Source organism: Eleutherodactylus coqui, chromosome 12, assembly GCF_035609145.1.
Source record: "Eleutherodactylus coqui strain aEleCoq1 chromosome 12, aEleCoq1.hap1, whole genome shotgun sequence".
Classification (NCBI taxonomy): domain Eukaryota; kingdom Metazoa; phylum Chordata; class Amphibia; order Anura; family Eleutherodactylidae; genus Eleutherodactylus; species Eleutherodactylus coqui.
The window spans coordinates 68689316-68709089 of NC_089848.1; the positions used below are offsets into that span (position 1 = coordinate 68689316).

Genomic DNA, 19774 nt, shown 5'->3' on the forward strand with positions numbered 1-19774 from the left:
TTTTTTTTTTTACCATAAAGCATTCAAAAGCACCTATTAAAGTTTGCAATTGGCAGTAAAGGAAACCAAAACCCGGATTTAGATAAGACCATGAGTTTTACACCCATTAAACTTTTAGGGGCAGCCTGTTAAAGCTTCTGGGTCCCAATGCAAAGTCTATAAAAAGCCTTTCCAACTACCATGTGCCACTTATACTGCTGGTGCTTTTTATGTGGCAGGAGGTCATTTAGGTACTCTCAGGTATTTAGTAGTGCAACCATCACCTTTGTACCCCCTTAAGGTTTGAGCAAGGGCCATCAGCCTTCTTGGGCGCAACCTGACCCTTGAAGGATTTGTGGTGATATGATGGAGAAAATACATAGTTTTGGCTAAACCAAAAAAGCCTGTGATATTCTAGTAGGGCATAGTAATGCCCCCCTTTCAAATATATGTGAAACCCCCAGAGATCATCTCACGGTAAAGACGACATATGTAGCCAATAACACATACAGGTACGTATTTTTATAGGAATATTGTAGAAATTCTCATAGCAGATTTCTTTTGAAGTCTATACAAATCAGTAAATGCTTTTCATAAGATGAAATACTTTGGAGAATAGTAATATTGTTATAAACCTACTAGATAGGATTTAAATTTCATTCAGGATTTTTATTTGTTGATTCAATGTTATTCAGGCAACTGGCTCCAGACTTGGGCTGATCGCTGAATGCCTTTCCACAATGGGGGTAGGAATCATTATCTCTTTCATTTTTGGATGGGAAATGACATTGCTGGTTCTAGCCCTGACTCCTGTTCTTGTGGTCACTGGACTTCTTGAGACCAGAGCACTAATTGGCTTCGCTAATCGAGATAAAAAGCAGCTCCAACAGGCTGGCAAGGTAATTATTCCAGGCTACATTAAAATGAATGCTGCATGTAAACTGCAATATAGAACTAATACTTATATACTGTATGTTATATTATTGTTTCTGTTGGCCGTTGCCAAACTTCTATTCCTCCTCTTTGGAAGTCTTCATAATGTCCTTTTTTTGAATAACTAGTTGGTGAAGGTAGACCAGTTACATCTCATTGAAGAGGCAGCTGCCCTTGCAGTCCACTCTTTCACAAATTTGTATCTGATCTGGGATCCCTGGCACAGATTTTGTATCTCCACAGAGTAGCTCTCATGGATATCTATGACTTCCTGATTCTCTAGCCTCGTCCAACACTATTAGGCCATTCTAACCCCTATTGGTTATTTCAGGATATGTGGTGCACTCAACTCATACTTCAATCCTTTTACCTAATTCTCTCACTACCTGCTCTCCCCTATGCCTATTATTCACAGTTTTAAGTACTCTTATGCACATTATATTGTAGGCACATTACGATACTAAGTTTATTGTACTATCCCATGTTTATTTAAATATTTTCTTTTTTTCCCCAAATTTGTACCACAGCTCAGATCCCCACTAAACAGCTGATTCTGGTACCACGGTTGCTTTGGTCAGTGGAGGAAGCAGAAAGCACTGGCATAATGCTGCTGCTAGGGTTGGTATTTCAGGCACAGAACCCATTGAATTCAGCCAGAGTGCACTGTAATACCAACCCAGGTAACTGCACTACGGTCAGTTCTTTCTGCTTCCTCCTCTGACCATGGCAACAGCGGTGCCAGGAATCAGCTGAACAGCGGGGATCTGAGTGGCGAGTCCCTGCTCATAATCTATACAAAAAAGTTAACAAAGTCCTGGAATTCACCTGTAGAGAGTGATTCAAGATAAATATTTTTGAAAGAAGAATTTACCCTAAATTGTACTGATATGTGTTGGCTAGTTCAACCTCATCAAAGGGTTTTTCCATCACAGAAAGTGATCGCTAGGGTTAGAGGCGTAACTTGAAGCTTCTGGGCCCTAATGCAAAGTCCGTAAAGCGGCCCCCAACTATAATTCTCTATTTATAGTACTGGGCTCCCTACATGGAGAAAAGAAGCCTTATGGGCCCTGTAAGGCTCCTGGGCCGGGGGGGACCGCATTCTCTGCATCCCCTGCATCCCCTATAGTTATGCCCCTGGCTAGTCAGCTACGCCTTTTTGCTGGCAGTTACTATGACGCACATCCAGACCACTACACTGACAGCTAGCCGGGTGATCACGTGATCGGCGTGGATCCTATGCGGTGGGTCCCCGGCAATTAACTATTGATGACCTATCCTTCGGATAGGTCATCAATTTTTTTGTCGCCCAGAAAACTCCTTTAATGTTTCCACATACGTTTAGTTTATATTGTGATATATAAAAACCCAGAGCACCAGCTTATGGATGTGCATGAATGTTTTAGAGAGCGTACTGATGAATATGGCAAATGGAAGACAATTTCTTATTTCATTAACCGGAAATATATTGTCATGCATAAATCTTTTTCTGTTTTTGCTAAATTTAATAGATCGCAACTGAAGCAGTGGACAACATTCGCACAGTGGCATCATTGACTAGAGAGAAGACGTTTGAAGAAATGTATAGTGACAGCTTACAGAAACCCTACAAGTCAGAAGATATTTACTTTTTTTTTCACATTATTACATTAAATTTTGTCCGCTTGAAGTTTGGAATTTATTTGACTCTTATTGTTTTAACATTGCCTTTAAATTGATATATTTTAGGAACGCTAAGCGCAAGGCCCAGACGTATGGCATCTGTTTTGCATTTAGCCAGTCCTTCATCTACTTCACCTATGCTGCCAGCTACCGTTTTGCGGCTTTTTTGGTAGAAATTGGAAGGATGGATCCAGAGGAAGTATTTCTGTAAGTATTATTATTTGTATGTGTTTTATAGTAGAAATCATTAAGATCAGGGGCGTAACTATAGGGGATGCAGGGGATGCGGGCACCCGGGCCCAGAAGCCTTAGGGGGCCCATAAGGCCTCTCCTCGCCATAAAGATAGCCTAGTACTATGAATAATGCATTATAGTTTGGGCCGGCCCTATTACAGGTTTTGCATTAGGGCCCAGAAGCTTCAAATTAGCCTCTGATTAGGACAACCTGCCAATCCTATCTTTCACTGCTGTATGGTATAGAATTTACAAAAGGCATATTCATCATTGTGCTATGAGAATCCTCAGGGTGTAGAAAACATGTTCTGCCTGTTCGTAATTGCCATGAGCAGATGCTTTGGCTATTCATCATTACTGGAGTACACTGCACAGAGCATGCTCAGAGTGTGCTAGCTGTGCTCCATCCAAAACTAGGGTTGAAAGCAGAGCATCTAAATGTCAGTACCTGGTGCAATAGCTCTGATCCAATTTATCCTGGACAGACAGTTGTGCCACTTTGAAATTGGTGCAGAAGCAGCACAGAAGGTAATTCTCTGTCTGATAATTATTTAGAAGCACGTATAGACTGATGATAGAAGCATGTATAGACTGATGATAGAAGCATGTATAGACTGATGATAGAAGCATGTATAGGTTAAAGCATTTTGTTGGTTTACTGCAGAGTTTTTAACTGATCAAGTGAAAATTAATGTTCAGCTTGTTGCTATTGATGGACAAATAATTCAAAACAACTAGGTTTCATCTGCCTCAGACTTCTGGTCACATGATTAGAGATGAGCAAGCACACTTGTCCGAGCTTGATGCTCGATCGAGTATTAGACTACTCAATGTACTCGTTACTCGAGTCCAGCACCACGCGGTGCTCGAGAAAATTTAATTTCCCTTCCCTGCATGTTTAGCGCCATTTTTTAGCCAATAAACATGCAGGTAAGGCTTTACCACTTCCTGCTGTGATGTGCCAACCCTGTGCACATCCTTGGCAGTGACTGGCTGGGCTGATCAGGTGGCGGCCGAGTATTAAAACTCGCCTCAGACGCATGCTGCATGAGCTGAGGGATAGATCTGCTGCCATAGGGAAAGCATTAGTGTAGAGATTAGGTTGCGGTTAGGCAGGGAATGGATCCTTGCTTCAAAAACTCAACAGTCCTTTTTAGGACTACTACTCCTCTCATTGTGTGCATCAGCATTGTGGCTGGCTGGGACTAGTAGTGTGCACAAATTTGTTCTCAAGCATCCCGGCTGTATTCTGCCCACTGTCACCGGTTTTATGCCGTGTACTGCCAGTGGTGTACATAGGAAGTAACAAAACTCTTTAATTTTTAATTTTTTTAGTTTTTAGGGGCCCAAACGTACGCTATATACCAGTGTCTGCGGGCTGTGAATCTGCGCTATTTCACAACAGTATACACTGTACTAAATTTTTCTGGCCCTGCTGAGAGCGTACTCTATATACAAGTGTCTGGCGGCTGTGAATCTGCGCTATTTCACAACAGTATACACCGTTCTAAATTTTTCTGGCCCTGCTGAGAGCATAATCTATATACCTGTAAGTCTGAGGGAGGAGCAGACTGAGGAGTCAGAGGAAGAGCTAGTGGATAAGGAGGTGACTGACCCGACCTGGGTTGCTAAGCTTACTGAAGACAGGGCTTCAGAGGGGGAGGCAAGTGCTACAGCAGAATCGGTTGGAAGAGGCAGTGGGGTGGCATAGGGGAGAAGCAGGGCCACAGAAAATACTCCCCCAACTGTTCCCCACAGCACCTCCTCCCGGCAAGCTCCCATGCAGAGGGCTAGGTGTTCAAAGGTCTGGAGAGCGTGAACGACCGATGAACAGTGGTGTGCAACCTGTGCCACACCAAGATCAGCAGGGGAGCCACCACTACCAGCCTGACCACCACCAGCAAGCGCAGGCATCCTGTCACTGACATCCAATCCCCCTCCCAGGACGCAAGCACGAGCGTCTCCCAGCCTGCACCCACACCCTCACCTCCATAGTCCTGCACTGCGTCCACCAGCTTATCCCAGTGCAGCGTTCAGCTGTCGATAACACAAGCATTGAAACACAAGCGGAAATACACGGCCACCCACCCGCATGCACAATTTTTAAATGTGCATATTTCAAAACTACTGAGCCTGGAGATGCTGCCATATAGGCTAGTAGAAATGGAGGCTTTCCGCAACCTGATGGCGGCGACGGTCCCTCGGTACGCGGTCCCCAGCCGCCACTATTTTTCCCGCTACGCCATTCCCACCCTACACCAGCACGTCTCATGGAACATAAACCGTGTCCTCACCAATGCGGTTACTGGGAATGTCCACTTGATATGTGGACAAGTGCTGGCGGGCTGGAACGCTACATCTCCCTGACGGCACATTGGGTTAATCTTGTGGAGGCTGGGACCCAGTCTGACCCTGGTTCCGCTCACGTGCTACCCACACTGAGGATTGCGGGTCCTACCTCTGTGAAGGTTTCTCCAGCTTATTATGTCACGTCCTCCAAACACACCCCTCCTCCACCCCCTCCAGCTCTCAATTATCACGTGTGAGCACGTCGCCTGCAGCCGGTACTTCGAGGTGCTGTAGCACTGCGGTGGGGAAGTGTCAGCAGGCTGTGCTGAAACTCCTCAGCTTGAGAGACAAGAGGCACACCGCCCAAGATCTGTTACAGGGTTTGACGGAGCAGACCAATCTGTGGCTTTCGCCACTGAACTTCCAACCAGGCATGGCCGTGTGTGACAATGAGCGTAACCTGGTGGCGGCTCTGCAGCTTGGCAGACTAACACACGTGCCATGCCTGGCCCATGTGTTCAATCTGGTGGTTCCGCTTTCTTAAAAACTACCCCCATTTGTCTGACCTGCTCAGCAAGGTGTGTCGCGACTGCGCACAAGTCCACCACAGATGCTGCCACCCTCAGGACACTGCAACATCGCTTCCAGCTGCCAGTGTACTGACTGTTGTCCGATGTTCCCACGCGCTGGAATTCAACATTGCACATGTTGGCCAGGCTTTACGAGCAGCATAGAGCCATTGTTGAATACCACCTGCAACATGGCCGGCGGAGTGGTAGTCAGCCTCTGCAGTTCTTCACAGAGGAGTGGGCATGGGTGTCTGACATCTGTCAGTTCTTAGGAAACTTTGAGGAGTCTACACAAATGGTGAGCGGCGATGCGGCCATTATCAGCGTTACCATCCCACTGCTTTGCCTGCTGAGAAGGTCGCTGCTAAGCATTAGGGCCGACGCTTAGCAGCTAGAACAGGAGATGGGGGATGACAATACATCGCTTGATAACCAGACCACCCTCACGTCTGTTTCTTAGTTCGTATTGGAGGAGGAGGAGGAGGGGGAAGAGACTGCTGCCCACACTGCAGAGGGTACCCATGCTACTTCCTTCACATCTGTTCAGCGTGTATGGGCTGAAGAGGAGGAGGAGGAGGACAGTGAGAGTCATCCTACTAGTGAGGACAGCGATGTGTTGCATACTGGGACTCTGGCACACATGGCTGACTTCATGTTAAGCTGCCTTTCCCGTGACCCTCACCTTAGACGCATTCTGGCCAACCAGGATTACTAGGTGTTTACCCTTCCTGACCCACGGTACCACAAGGGCCTGGTGGAAAAGCTGATGCTAAAGTTTCCATCTGACAACGCTAGCGGTAGAGGACGTACTTCAGTGGGCCAACTAGCAGAGGATATGCGATGAACAGGCAGCATGTCCAGCGCAGGCAGGGGAACACTCTCCAAGGTCTTTGCCAGTTTTATGGCTTCCCAGCCAGACTGCGTCATCACTCCCCAGTCTAGGCTGAGTAGTAGGGAACACTGTAAAAAGATGGTGAGGGAGTACAAAGCCGACCGTACCAACGTTCTCCGTGATCCCTCAGCTCCATACAACTATTGGGTGTCAAAGCTGGACACGTGGCCCGAACTTGCGCTGTACGCCTTGGAGGTGCTAGCCTGCCCAGCCGCTAGCGTGTTATCAGAGAGGGTTTTTAGTGATGCTGGGGGGATTATCACGGATAAGCGTACCTGCCTGTCAACTGACAGCGCCGACAGGCTTACACTCATTAAGATGAACAAAGCCTGTATTTCCCCTGATTTCTCTTCTCCATCGTTGGAAAGCAGCAGAACATAAAGATTTTTTAAGCTGGAACAGGAGAACCATGCATCCTCTACCACCCCAAAAAGGGGAGAAGTAGCATGGTATATCCTTCTCTGATCTTCCTCCTCCTAAACCAGCATGTCAGCACGCAGAACAGCCAATTCTTCAGAGGGCCAAAAGGCTCTGTAAGAACAAATTTTTTCGGAGGGCTGCTTCTTGGCTCTGTTAGCAAATTAAGCAAGTACGAGCTCTATGTTAAAAAAAATTTCTGGGCTTCACCTGCACTCTGGGTAACCAAATTTTTCAGGGGTACACCTAGAATCTTGGTACACAAATGTTTCAGGGGTTCCCCTATACTCTCGGTACACAAATGTTTCAGGGGTTCGCCTATACTCTTGGTCAACAAATCTATCAGGGGTTCGCCTATACTCTTGGTACACAAATGTTTCAGGGGTTCACCTATATTCTTGGTACACAAATGTTTCAGGGGTTCACCTATACTCTTGGTACACAAATGTTTCAGGGGGTCGCATATACTCTTGGTACACAAAGGTTTCCCAGCACAGAGTTCAGCTATCTGATACATACACAGAATGAATTGTCCTCCTTTGGCCACTCAAATTTCTTCATGGTTTATGCTGTCCTTTTAGCGATCAAATGAAGCGTAACTGATTTAATGAGACTTTCACAGGTTCACTGTATACCTGTGGTGGCTACTTTTGTGACACCTCCTGCTTTCGGTCTGATAGACACACGCATCCCAGGGGGTCAGCGCTGGTCGCCATGTATTATCTCTCGTGTTACCACCGTTTTCCAAGATACTGAATTAGAGCACTCAAAGGAAACATAACTGATTTCATGAGACATTGACAGTTTCACTGTAGAGCCGTGGTGGCTAGTTTTGCAACACCTCCTACTTCAAACCAATCTTTGGTTTTAGAATGGGTTGTTGAATAGTACTGATAGTTTGAAGTACTAGCATCTGAGTCCGCTTTATGGCCACGTTTGTAGCTCCTGACAATTTAGTGACGAAGGTGGCACTGGATCGTAATTCTGATCAGCACTGTATAACAAGACAACTCATTCCACACAGTCTGTTTTTGGATGTACGCTGACGTATAATACTCTGAGTGGTAAACAGGCGGATTGGTTTAGGCCTGATAAACGCACACATCCCTGGGCTCAGCGCTGGTCGGTATGTAGAATCTGCTCCAGATATGCTGCCCAGCGTGGGGTCCTGCTTTGGCCACTCAAATTTATGCAGGGATCACCCATTCCTCGTAGCGATCAAAGGAAGCGTAACTGATTTCATTAGACATTGACGGTTTTACTGTAGACCTGTGGTGGCTAGTTTTGTGACACCTCCTTCTTCAAATCAATCTTTGGTTTTGGAATGCGTTGCTGAATTGTGCAGAAGGTTAGAAGTACTGGCATCCGAGTCCACTTTATGGCCACTTTTGTGGCTCCTGAGAATTCTGTGACGGAGGTGCCATGGGATTGGAAAATTTTGTGACCCAACAGTCCTTTCTAGGACTACAACTCCTCTCATTGTATGCATCATCAGTTTGGCTGCCTGGGACCAGTAGTGCGCACAAAGCATTCACAAGCATCCCGGCTGTATACTGCATACTGTTACCGGTTCTATATAGTATACTGCTACTGGTGTACACAGACTATATAGGAACTTACAAAGCTCCTCTCATGTTTCATTTCTTTAGTTTTTTTGGCTGAAATCATTTGCATAATAGGCCTAAGGGTTATATAGTGCAGATCAAGAGGACACACAAGACTGTACACATTTTACACTGTCTATTTTTGGCTGAAAGTGTATGCAAAATACCTCGCAGTTTGCCTAGCATTTTGACGCAGGGCATTATCCAACATGATGAAGACTAGGGGTAAGGGTCGAGGACGTGGACGTGAGCGCCGGAATGAGGGTGTGGGCAGAGGCTGAGGTCCTGGCCGGAGTGCACCTGTGCCTGGTTTGGCTACTCAATTTTCTTCATGGTTTATGCTGTTCTTGTAGCGATCAAAGGAAGCGTAACTGATTTCATGAGACTTTGACAGTGTCACTGTAGACCTGCAGTGGAATCTTTTGTGACACCTCCTGCTTAAAAGAAAGCTTTTGTTTTAGAATGCGTTGCTGAATTGTGCAGATGGTTAGAAGTACTAGCACCCGAGTCTGCTTTATGGCCGCGTTTGTGGCTCCTGACAATTTTGTGACGGAGGTGGCATGGGATTGCAATTCTGATCTGCAGTGTATAGCAAGACAGAACCCATTGCACATTGTCTGTTTTTGGATTTAAGCGAGTGTAAAATACCCAGAGTCGTAAACAGCCAGATTGGTTTAGGCCTGAGAAACGCACGCATCCCTGGGGGGTCAGCGCTCGTCGGTATGTAGAATCTGCTCCAGACACGCCCATAGATTTTAATGAGCTTACTCATATCCGCGCTCGAACATGGTGTTTCTAACGATGTGATTTTCAAGAGCTGTCTGTTATATTTTTGCATTTTCGTGGTTTTTAATACATCTCATCACCTATCACAATGATGGGGTGCATTAAAAAGCGCTGTAACCTGTTCGAAAAAGCTGCTCGAAGTTCCGGTAAAAATGCCACAATTTCAAGCTGCATTTTCTGAACACGTGTGAGAGCGGCCTCAGGGTGGTTCATGTTTATGTTGTACTTTAGAACCACAATAAAGAAAAACACATAAAAAAACCTGCATGCAGTATTTAAAGACCGCGTACGTTATTAAGCAGCTGCAGACACTATTAAAAACTGCATGTGGTTTAGATGCGTTTTTTAATTGTGTGTATAGTGAAACAAATAAATACAGTAAATCCAGGGAGCTGTGTAACTTAGGCCGCCTGCAGATGGGCGGAAATCCCGCGGCGGGATTTCCGCCACTAAAAGCCTGCATAGGAGTGCATTACAATACGCACTCCTATGCAGACGGCCGCGGTTTGGCCGCGCGAAATGTCGTGCGGCAAACAAACCGCTGCATGTCCTATTTTTGTGCGGGGCTCGCACTCACCCGGCCGCCGGCTCCGGTCTGCGCATGCGCCGGCTGCCCGGCAGCCGGCACATGAAAGAGCCGAGGCCGCCGGGCGCAGGTGAGTACGCGCTCCTGCCTGCAGGTGCTCGGGTCGGGTCCCGCGGCGGGAATTCTCGCCGCCGGATCCGACCCACCCGTCTGCAGGCGGCCTTATACCAGAGATAGATAGATAGATAGATAGATAGATAGATAGATAGCAGATAGATATGAGATAGATGAATAGGAGATAGATGGATAGGAGATAGAAGGATAGGAGATAAAAGGATAGGAGATCGATGGATAGGAGATAGATGGATAGGACATAGATAGATAGATAGCAGAAAGATATGAGATAGATGGATAGGAGATAGAAGAATAGGAGATAAAAGGATAGGAAATAGATAGATAGGAGACAGATGGATAGGAGATAGAAAGATAGGAGATAGACAGATAGATAGCAGAAAGATATGAGATAGATGGATAGGAGATAGAAAAATAGGAGATAGATAGGAGATAGATAGATAGATAGATAGATAGATAGATAGATAGATAGATAGATAGATAGATAGATAGATAGATAGATAGGAGATAGATAGATATGAGATAAGATGGATAGATATGAGATAGAAGGATAGGAGATAGATGGATAGGAGATAGAAGGATAGGGGATAGATGATAGGAATCTTGCTGCAGACAGAATGGCCAGCCATTAATGCACTGAATGTGCATGTGCGTATGGCGGAGGGCGGCGGAGGGGCCCCCTGAGCGCAGGGGCCAGGTCACCATGGCGACCCCAGCAACCCCTGACGCTATGCCTATGGTTATCAATATGAGATATGTGGGTGTTCGACTCACAGCACCCCCTCCAATCAGCAATTCGTAGAGGCTGTATCGCAGCTTTTTCTTTGAACTATAACATCAGTCATATGGCCTTTCTGCAGCTCAGTCCCATTCAAGTGAATGGGATTGAGCTACAATACGAGGCTGTGATTGGTATATATATAGTAAAGAGATCGCATCCCTCACCCAAGCCCCTTGAAAATGCCGATTGGCATGGGTGTCAGACCCGCAATGTTATACTGATGATCTATCCTAAGTATAGGCCATCAATATCATAGTTTATGTCTATACATATAGATATATGATCACCCCATGAGGTTGGTGTAAATATGTTTCTATTATCAGATAATGTTAACATCTAAATCCATATTCTAATATAATAATAAAAGTACATACAACTAGCTAAAATAATGTATTTTGTTTTCTTGAAATGTATGAATACAATTATTTTTGGGGTAAGAGATGAAATAAAATGATTATTTTCTCATGAAAATTATTGCTATATTTTGCAGTGTGTTTTCCTGCCTGGCGTACGGATCCATTATTGTAGGCCAAATATTATCCTTCACTCCAGATTATGCAAAAGCCAAATCCGCAGCTTCCCATTTGTTTAGCTTATTCAACAGTGAGCCGTCTATTGACAGCTACAACATGGCAGGAGAGAAACCGGTAAGTCAGTGACAGCCAGTATGTATGGAAGGGTCGGGACAGTTTATTAAAGGGGTGGTCTCGCGAAACCAAGTGGGGTTATACACTTCCGTATGGCCATATTAATGCACTTTGTAATGTACATTGTGCATTAAATATGAGCCATACAGAAGTTATTCACTTACCTGCTCCGTTGCTAGCGTCCTCGTCTCCATGGTTCCGTCTAAATTCGCTGGCAGCTTGCTTTTTTAGACGCGCTTGCGCAGTCCGGTCTTCTCCATTCAGCACGAGCCGCTTCAGTGTGCTCCCCGCTACAGCTCTTCTGCGCATGCGCAGACGAGCTGTCACTGCTCGGGAGCGCGCTGAAGCGGCCATTCTGCACCATCCTCTGTTAGAGGAAGGTGCAGAAACTGGAGCTGCCCAGCGGAGAAGACCAGCCCAGCCCAGCAGCCCCGAGAAGCCTCCCAGGTAAGTGATGGGTCGGGGGGGCTGCCGCTGCGCCGGGGGGGGCTGCCGCTGCGCCGGGGGAGCTAGCGCTAGGCCGGGGGGGCTGTCGCTGCGATGGGGGGGGCTGTCGCTAGGCCGGGGGGGCTGTCGCTGCGCCGGGGGAGCTAGCGCTAGGCCGGGGGGGCTGTCGCTAGGCCGGGGGGGCTGTCGCTAGGCCGGGGGGGCTGTCGCTAGGCCGGGGGGGCTGTCGCTGCGATGGGGGGGGGCTGTCGCTAGGCCGGGGGGGCTGTCGCTGGGCCGGGGGGGCTGTCGCTAGGCCTGGGGGGCTGTCGCTGCGCCGGGGGAGCTAGCGCTAGGCCGGGGGGGCTGTCGCTAGGCCGGGGGGGCTGTCGCTAGGCCGGGGGGGCTGTCGCTGCGCCGGGGGAGCTAGCGCTAGGCCGGGGGGGCTGTCGCTGCGATGGGGGGGCTGTCGCTAGGCCGGGGGGGCTGTCGCTGCGCCGGGGGAGCTAGCGCTAGGCCGGGGGGGCTGTCGCTGCGATGGGGGGGGCTGTCGCTAGGCCGGGGGGGCTGTCGCTAGGCCGGGGGAGCTAGCGCTAGGCCGGGGGGGCTGTCGCTGCGCCGGGGGAGCTAGCGCTAGGCCGGGGGGGCTGTCGCTGCGATGGGGGGGGCTGTCGCTGCGCCGGGGGAGCTAGCGCTGGGGAGCCGGGGGCTAGCGCCGGTTACCTGCTGTCTGGTCGGCGGCTGCGGGGCGTCTGGTCGGCGGCTGCGATGCGTCCGGTTGCCATGGAGACACAGCTGGCGGCGTCTCGGGAGCGCGCACGTCGGGCTGCAGCGAGCGACTGGGAAAGAGCCGGCGGCCATCTTGAGGAAACTTTTATAACTTGCTGAAACGCTGGAACGGTAAGTACGAACCAGCTAGAAATGTCATTTACAGGGGGGCTTAGTAATGTGTGTTTAATGGGGGGGACTGGGCAAAAAAAAAAATTAACTGCTTCCTCGAGACATCTCCTTTAACCCTTATAATATACGTTGTGATTCTAACATTAATTTATATTTTCTACAAATAGGAGGACTATGACGGAAATTTGGGCTTTTCAAAAGTTTGCTTCAATTATCCGTCTCGCCCGGATGTGCCTGTGCTGAAATCGCTATCTGCTGCCATACTCCGAGGACAAACGGTGGCATTTGTAGGCAGCAGTGGATGTGGGAAAAGTACCTCTATTCAGCTTCTCCAGAGGTTCTATGATCCACACCAAGGAGCGGTGGTAAGATCTCAGACTTTCATCAGAATTATTGAATAACCTTTGTGAATTATTGAAAGAGGAAATCCAGTAAAATCATCTGCTGATATGATACAGCTGCAAGCAGGGGTGCAACTATAGGGGATGTAGGGGATGCAGTTGCAACCGGGCCCAGGAGCCTTAGGGGGCCCAAAAGGCCACTCTTCTCCATATTGGGAGCCCAGTACTATGAATAAAGCATTATAGTTGGGGTCCTGTTACAGCTTTTGCACTGGGGCCCAGAAGATTCAAGTTACGCCTCTGGCTGCAAAAAAAAAAGGATAAATGAAGCCTTTAAAATTCCCTGGATTTCTGCATTGATTACTAATAAAATGTGGTCTAATTATTATCTAATTTACAACAATGGCTTAGAAGCTCGGCAAGGGTCATAAATAACTTAAACTGAAAACATATGCCAGAGGCATTAACCCCTATACCAAGTTCCCTAAAATATAACTTTTATTAGATATAAATTTATTTTCAATTGCTAAAGATTAAACATCCAGATTGCAGGCTGTCTGGGACAAATAAGCACCCATTAGGTAAAACACCTATAAGAGTACAGATTTGCCCTATTTACAAGGGATATGAGTGGAAGACTCAAACTTCCTCCTCAGAATAGGAAAGTGCTTGAAATATATGATCACAATCAGAGGCAAAAGATCATATATAAGCAAAAGGGGGAAAAATCATCAAGTGATACTAATATGCAGGTGAAAAACTGCCCTAAACTCCCTATGAACTGAGTGGAAGAACAATGACTTCATCCGGGCCACAGCAATTCACCCCAACTCCCATCTTCCTCAGATGGCCGTAGGCCATAATGAACTTCTGTACATGTACCCTAGATCTTCTTTTATCCCATTGCGGCTATGTTACTTCAATGAAGTGCACAACAGTGTAGATGTCAACTTTAACCATGCACCACAGGTCTATCCCCGGCTACATTATATTTTCTCAGCAAGACACGTGTTAGACACCAAGAAACACATAAACATCCCATTCCTTTCCATCGCAGGCCTGGGCATAACTTAAAGGGGTTGTCCCGCGAAACAAAGTGGGTCTATACACTTCTGTATGGCCATATTAATGCACTTTGTAATGTACATTGTGCATTAATTATGAGCCATACAGAAGTTATAAGAAATTTTTCACTTACCTGTTCCGTTGCTAGCGTCCTCGTTTCTATGGAGCCGTCTAATTTTCAGCGTCTAATCGCCAAATTAGACACGCTTGCGCAGTCCGGGTCTTCTTCTTTTCTCAATGGGGCTCCGTGTAGCTCCGCCCCGTGCCGATTCCAGCCAATCAGGAGGCTGGAATCGGCAATGGACCGCACAGAAGCCCTGCGGTCCACCGAGGGAGAAGATCCCGGCGGCAATCTTCAGCAGGTAAGTAAGAAGTCACCGGAGCGCGGGGATTCAGGTAAGCGCTGTCCGGTGTTCTTGTTTAACCCCTGCATCGGGGTTGTCTCGCGCCGAACAGGGGGGCTGTTGAAAAAAAAAAAAAAACGTTTCGGCGCGGGACAACCCCTTTAAAGTCACATGGCATTCGCACCCAACTGAGGCCAAGCCTCACTTATGTCCTGATGATACAGCAATGTCCCTCATCCTCTGGTGGCACAATCTGCCACCATTGTAACTCTGCTTCAAAGCTTTTCCTTCGCAGGCCATTGCATCCCGATCTGCCCTTCAGTTCCCAATTACCAGGACACTTTCATCATAACAGTTCGGTTCTTGCTCATTGGGTCCTTTGTGTCCCGATTCTCCATATGCTGGGCTCTCCTGACCGCTTACCCCAGCACAAGGATCCGCCAGTTCATGCGGTTTGCACTGCTCTCAGTTCACCTTAGCATCTAGGCCGCTCTCCAGTCTAAAGCTAAGGCATTGCAGCAGCAAGTTTGAGCACTGACAGTTAAGGGATTGGTGGGGAAGGCAAGTACTGTATAAAACTAACATCCACAGAATCAGTGGGTCAGCTACTTTGAGCTCATGAACTTAGCTTATAGGACTCAAAGTACCTGGCAGATTCCTTTTAAGCTCCCAGATGATAGACTAGACTGGATACAATTAAAATTGATGGCATTACATACACCTGTGAGAATTATTTGATCTGTATTGGTAGTTCAGCATTTGCTGATAGCAAATACACACAAATGTATCAGAACAATGCATATCTTCTTATTATGATGATTAAACTTTCTTTACATATGACTGGAAGTGTTATATACCTATTGTGGGAGGACAGCTCGGTAGAGTGTGGGTTGGCGGCAGTCAAAGACGGAAACCAGTGGATAAAGTCCAAGAGCAGGCGTGACCTGCGTTTATTTCAGTTCAGAATAATCAACACAAATGCAGCCTTAGCTTCAGGCAACAAAGTAACAGTCCAGCAATCGGATATCAGGCAGTTCCTGCCTGACCAGGTCACGCTCAGCAGGCGCACACACAGCAGGGTTTTCAGTTCTAGCAGGTATCACAGGCTGCCAGGGTCCAGCAGCCATCTTATTCCCCCCCTGTGTCTGTGCATACTGCTATTTATATGCACACCTATCCTGGCTCAGCCTCAGCACCTGTGCTGATTGACCTCACACACAACCTGGAGTGGAGGAAGTGGAATGGATGGCCCCACTACCAACCTGACATCCATTCCAAAAAACAAACCCAAATACTTTTAAAGGAAAGACCTCCAGCAACTACTTGCTGGAGATTACATTGCCCTCCTGGCTTTTCATGTCTCAAACAGCGGGATATGAACTTCCTCCAGCCCCACAAGGCATAATAGCAGAACCTAGGGGCGATGTAGCGACCATCCACTATCACGCCCCTCACTACCTCACACTATGTTTAGGCTTGTACATCACCACATTGCCCAACATTTTCCTAGTATGCTTGGGGTTGTAGCACTACTTAAAGGGAACCTCTCATCTTCAAACAGCACTTTAAACTAAGTTGTGGTTCAGTTCCAGGAGGTGAAGAGGAATCGGGGGATTTGTTTTCTTTACTCATCGGCAGCCCAGTGAAAATTGTGCACACTCTGAACAAAAGGACTCTTTTTAGACCATTGAGCATTCGCTCTCCAATAGACTTCTATGAGAGAATGAGAGCACAATGGCCTGAAGAGAGTCAGATTTCAGATAGCATTTGATCTTCACCGGGTGACAGCATGGGAACTAAAAAGTGGATAAGTGTAAAAAACATGTCCCCTGGGTCTCCATGACCTCTCTGGAACTGCACCATAACTTAGTTTATGGTGCTGCTCCAGGGTGACAGGTTCCCTTTAATTTCACCCTGAGAATATGGAGTCATTTTTAAAATGTGACATCTGGATTTCTTGGGCACATAAAGGAACATATTTTTCTAGAAATAAACTAACATTACAATTTATAACTATTAGTTATAACTTTTCCTATAAAATCTTTAACCATTAACTCTTTGTTTTCAGCTGTTTGACAAAAATGGAGCCAAGGACTTGAATGTGCAGTGGCTAAGAAATCAGATAGGAATTGTATCCCAAGAACCAGTACTGTTTGACCGCAGTATTGCTGAAAACATCGCCTATGGGGACAACTCCCGTGAAGTTCCTATGGAGGAAATACAACGTGCTGCAAAAGCTGCAAATATTCACTCCTTCATAGAAGAGCTGCCAGAGGTAAATATTTGGCTAGGATTATATTACAAAACACATATCCACTTTGCACCCATGGTCTCTATGGTCTGTGTACAGTATGTAGGAGTGAGGAAAGGAACAAAACCTCTAGCAATCTAGATAGACCATCAGGATAGGTCATCAATAGTAGATCTGTGTAGATCCATCAGCAGGGATCCCAGTTGAGCAGCTGTCCACCAATACAGTGCGCTCAGCTGATTTCTACAGGAAGCAGACAATTTTGTTCCCACTGTAGTGGTGCAACTTGTTATTGCAGGCCAAGTTCTTGATAAAATGAATGGGTACTTGGTCTGCTATACCATCCTGGCCACTGTAGTGGGAACGGAGCCGTCTACATCCTGCACAATTAGCTCAGAACACGAGTGCACCAGTAAATAGCTGATTGTCAGGAGTGCCATTTGACAGACTGCTCATCTACTGCAAAATGATCATTCACTGGGCGATCATTCATTCAATGGTTGTTCAACCATCAACCAACTTTTATGGCCACTTTTAGAAGGGGAACAACTAGAAGTTTTGACAATCTTCAGGATGAGAATCTTATTTTATCGTCGCGTGATGACAGCCTTAGGCTACATGCACACACCAAAGTGCTGAACCTGTAAGGGCGGTTACTGTCTCTCCTTAAGGTGAGCATCCTAGAAGGTGAGTGAAGAGACTTATAAGGCCATGCATGCTCCTCTGGGAAATATATCCAAATAAGGAAGATGGAACAATGCCTCTGCAGCGCCACCTATTGGATGGCAGCATTCCTGCAAATCATAGTCGAATCCTTTGTACAGATCTTAACAAAGATTGGGAATTGAAAACCAAGCCAGAATCCAAGAATCCATACACAGACGGCTGTTTCAGGATGTTTGCCCCTCATCACTGGGCAGTAGAATTCTGTCTTGGCTAGAGATAGGCCTATGATGTGAGTCGGGAGGGGTATTGTTTCTCCTTGAGGAGAGCACCTAGAAGGTGTGTGAGGAGACTTATAAGGCCATGCATGTTCCTCTGGGTTATGCAAATAAGGAAGATGGAACAATTTTGTTCCATCTTCCTTATTTGAACCTTTAAGGAGACACACAGTCCTGAATGACAGACCAGTAGGCACTCTGTGTGTCATTGTCTAATGCTTCTATAAGATGCCTTGTCCTTCTCTAGAACCAGATTCCAAATGTATCTGTTAGAAAGAAGACCTCTGTGTGCCTCCATTAGAAATTGAGAGTAGAGTATTAGGTTAAACATATCTATGGGTGTTACATTGCTATACTGAAGCTTTGCACAACACAGATCAGTAATACACACGTGTACATGAAGTCTTGTTGTGCTGTTAATATGCTGCTTCTAACATGTACAATTAACCTTTCAGAAATATAACACCCGAGTTGGAGGAAAAGGTACTCAGTTGTCTGGGGGCCAAAAGCAGAGAATCGCTATCGCCCGAGCTCTCATCCGCTCTCCAAAAGTTCTGCTTCTTGATGAAGCCACCTCAGCCCTGGACAATGAAAGTGAAAAGGTGGGGATAAAAAAATTATTTTTTATTACTACTCTTTTATATACCTCATTACCCAACACTAACAGGCATAGGGTTGGGTGACAGGAGGTATTCATTGTGGGTCTACTTATTTTGGTCAAACTTGAATGTTATCTTTTTCTGTCATGGTCAGGTAGTACAACAAGCACTGGATCAAGCACGGAAAGGAAGGACTTGTATCCTAATCGCTCATAGGCTGTCCACAGTCCAGAATGCAGATCTCATTATCGTTATGAAGAATGGGGAAGTAATAGAAAAGGGAACTCATCAACAGCTTCTGTCACACCGAGGGGAGTATTACGATCTTGTGAATGCACAAACTATAACGTAATGTCAAATAACCATATGGTGAAGTCCGAATAAAAAACCTGCTGCATACCATTGCGATATAGAAAGTCAACCCTAGCAGTCATGGATGGGAGACTGCTTCTAAATCCAACAGCATGAAGAAGAGCAAACATCAGTACAAAGAGGACGAATTGTTGAGTCTTACCAATCCCAGTTTGGGTTAAAGGACTCTATTATGGGTGTTGTGGCCCAACTGAGACTCAACTGTTGTCTCTATTCAATGGAAATGAAAAAACTGTGGTTATATAGTTCAACGAGGATCACGATGAATAAGGCAGACCACATTTCTGCCTTTTAAATAAGTATGATAAGGTATCTATAGCTTTAACACTTGACTGTGCTTTGTTCTTAAACGGAATCCGTCATCAAGTATAAGCATCATAAAATAAGTTATACTGCTTATAGTTTAGGTGACATGGAGTCCGGGGAACCTCTGTTCTTGCGGTTCTCCGACAAAGTCAGTGTGCCTTTTTAGAAGGGTGTGCACATGCATTACCATTCATCTCTATGGGAGTGCATGAGTACAACCTTCTGGCACAGCAGGAACAAGGGACCAGGTCAGTATGAAATGAAGCTCCCAGGACTCCATGTCACCCAAACTATAAGGATCATAACTTAGTTTGTGGTGCTTATACTTGATGAGCGGTTCCCTTTAACACAACATTCTATACACTGGAGGTCGGAAGTGTGGTCAGAGTTTCATTTGTTTTATACAGTGCGCCAAATTGTGTGGAAAGATGGAGTGTTAAAGCAGTTTTCTACGAATGAAGAAAAAGTCTTTTTCACCATGCTGTAAAAAAAGTAAAGGAAGCCATACTCACCTGATCCGTTCCTCTGCCTCTTTTGTTTCCCGCTGGCCTTTACTTCCGGCTGCAGGGTGATGATGTCTTGACAATGGAACCACAGCAGTCAGGCCGGCTTCACACGGGCAATTAAATTGTGCATGATTTGTGCGCTTTGAGATTCACAAATATGAACCTCATTCTTTTGAATAGGGTCATACACATGAGTGATGTTTTTTTTACATGGCATCGCGATGCGGGAAACAAATCGCAGTATGTTCTATTTGGCTGCATGATCTCGCATCGCA

General features: G+C 46.3%; 1 pseudogene; it reads left to right on the forward strand.

Moving 5' to 3' along the window:
* Nucleotides 1–19490, forward strand: part of LOC136586557 (ATP-binding cassette sub-family B member 5-like) — a 61741-nt pseudogene extending 42251 nt beyond the window's left edge.
* Nucleotides 19491–19774: the final 284 nt, after the last annotated feature.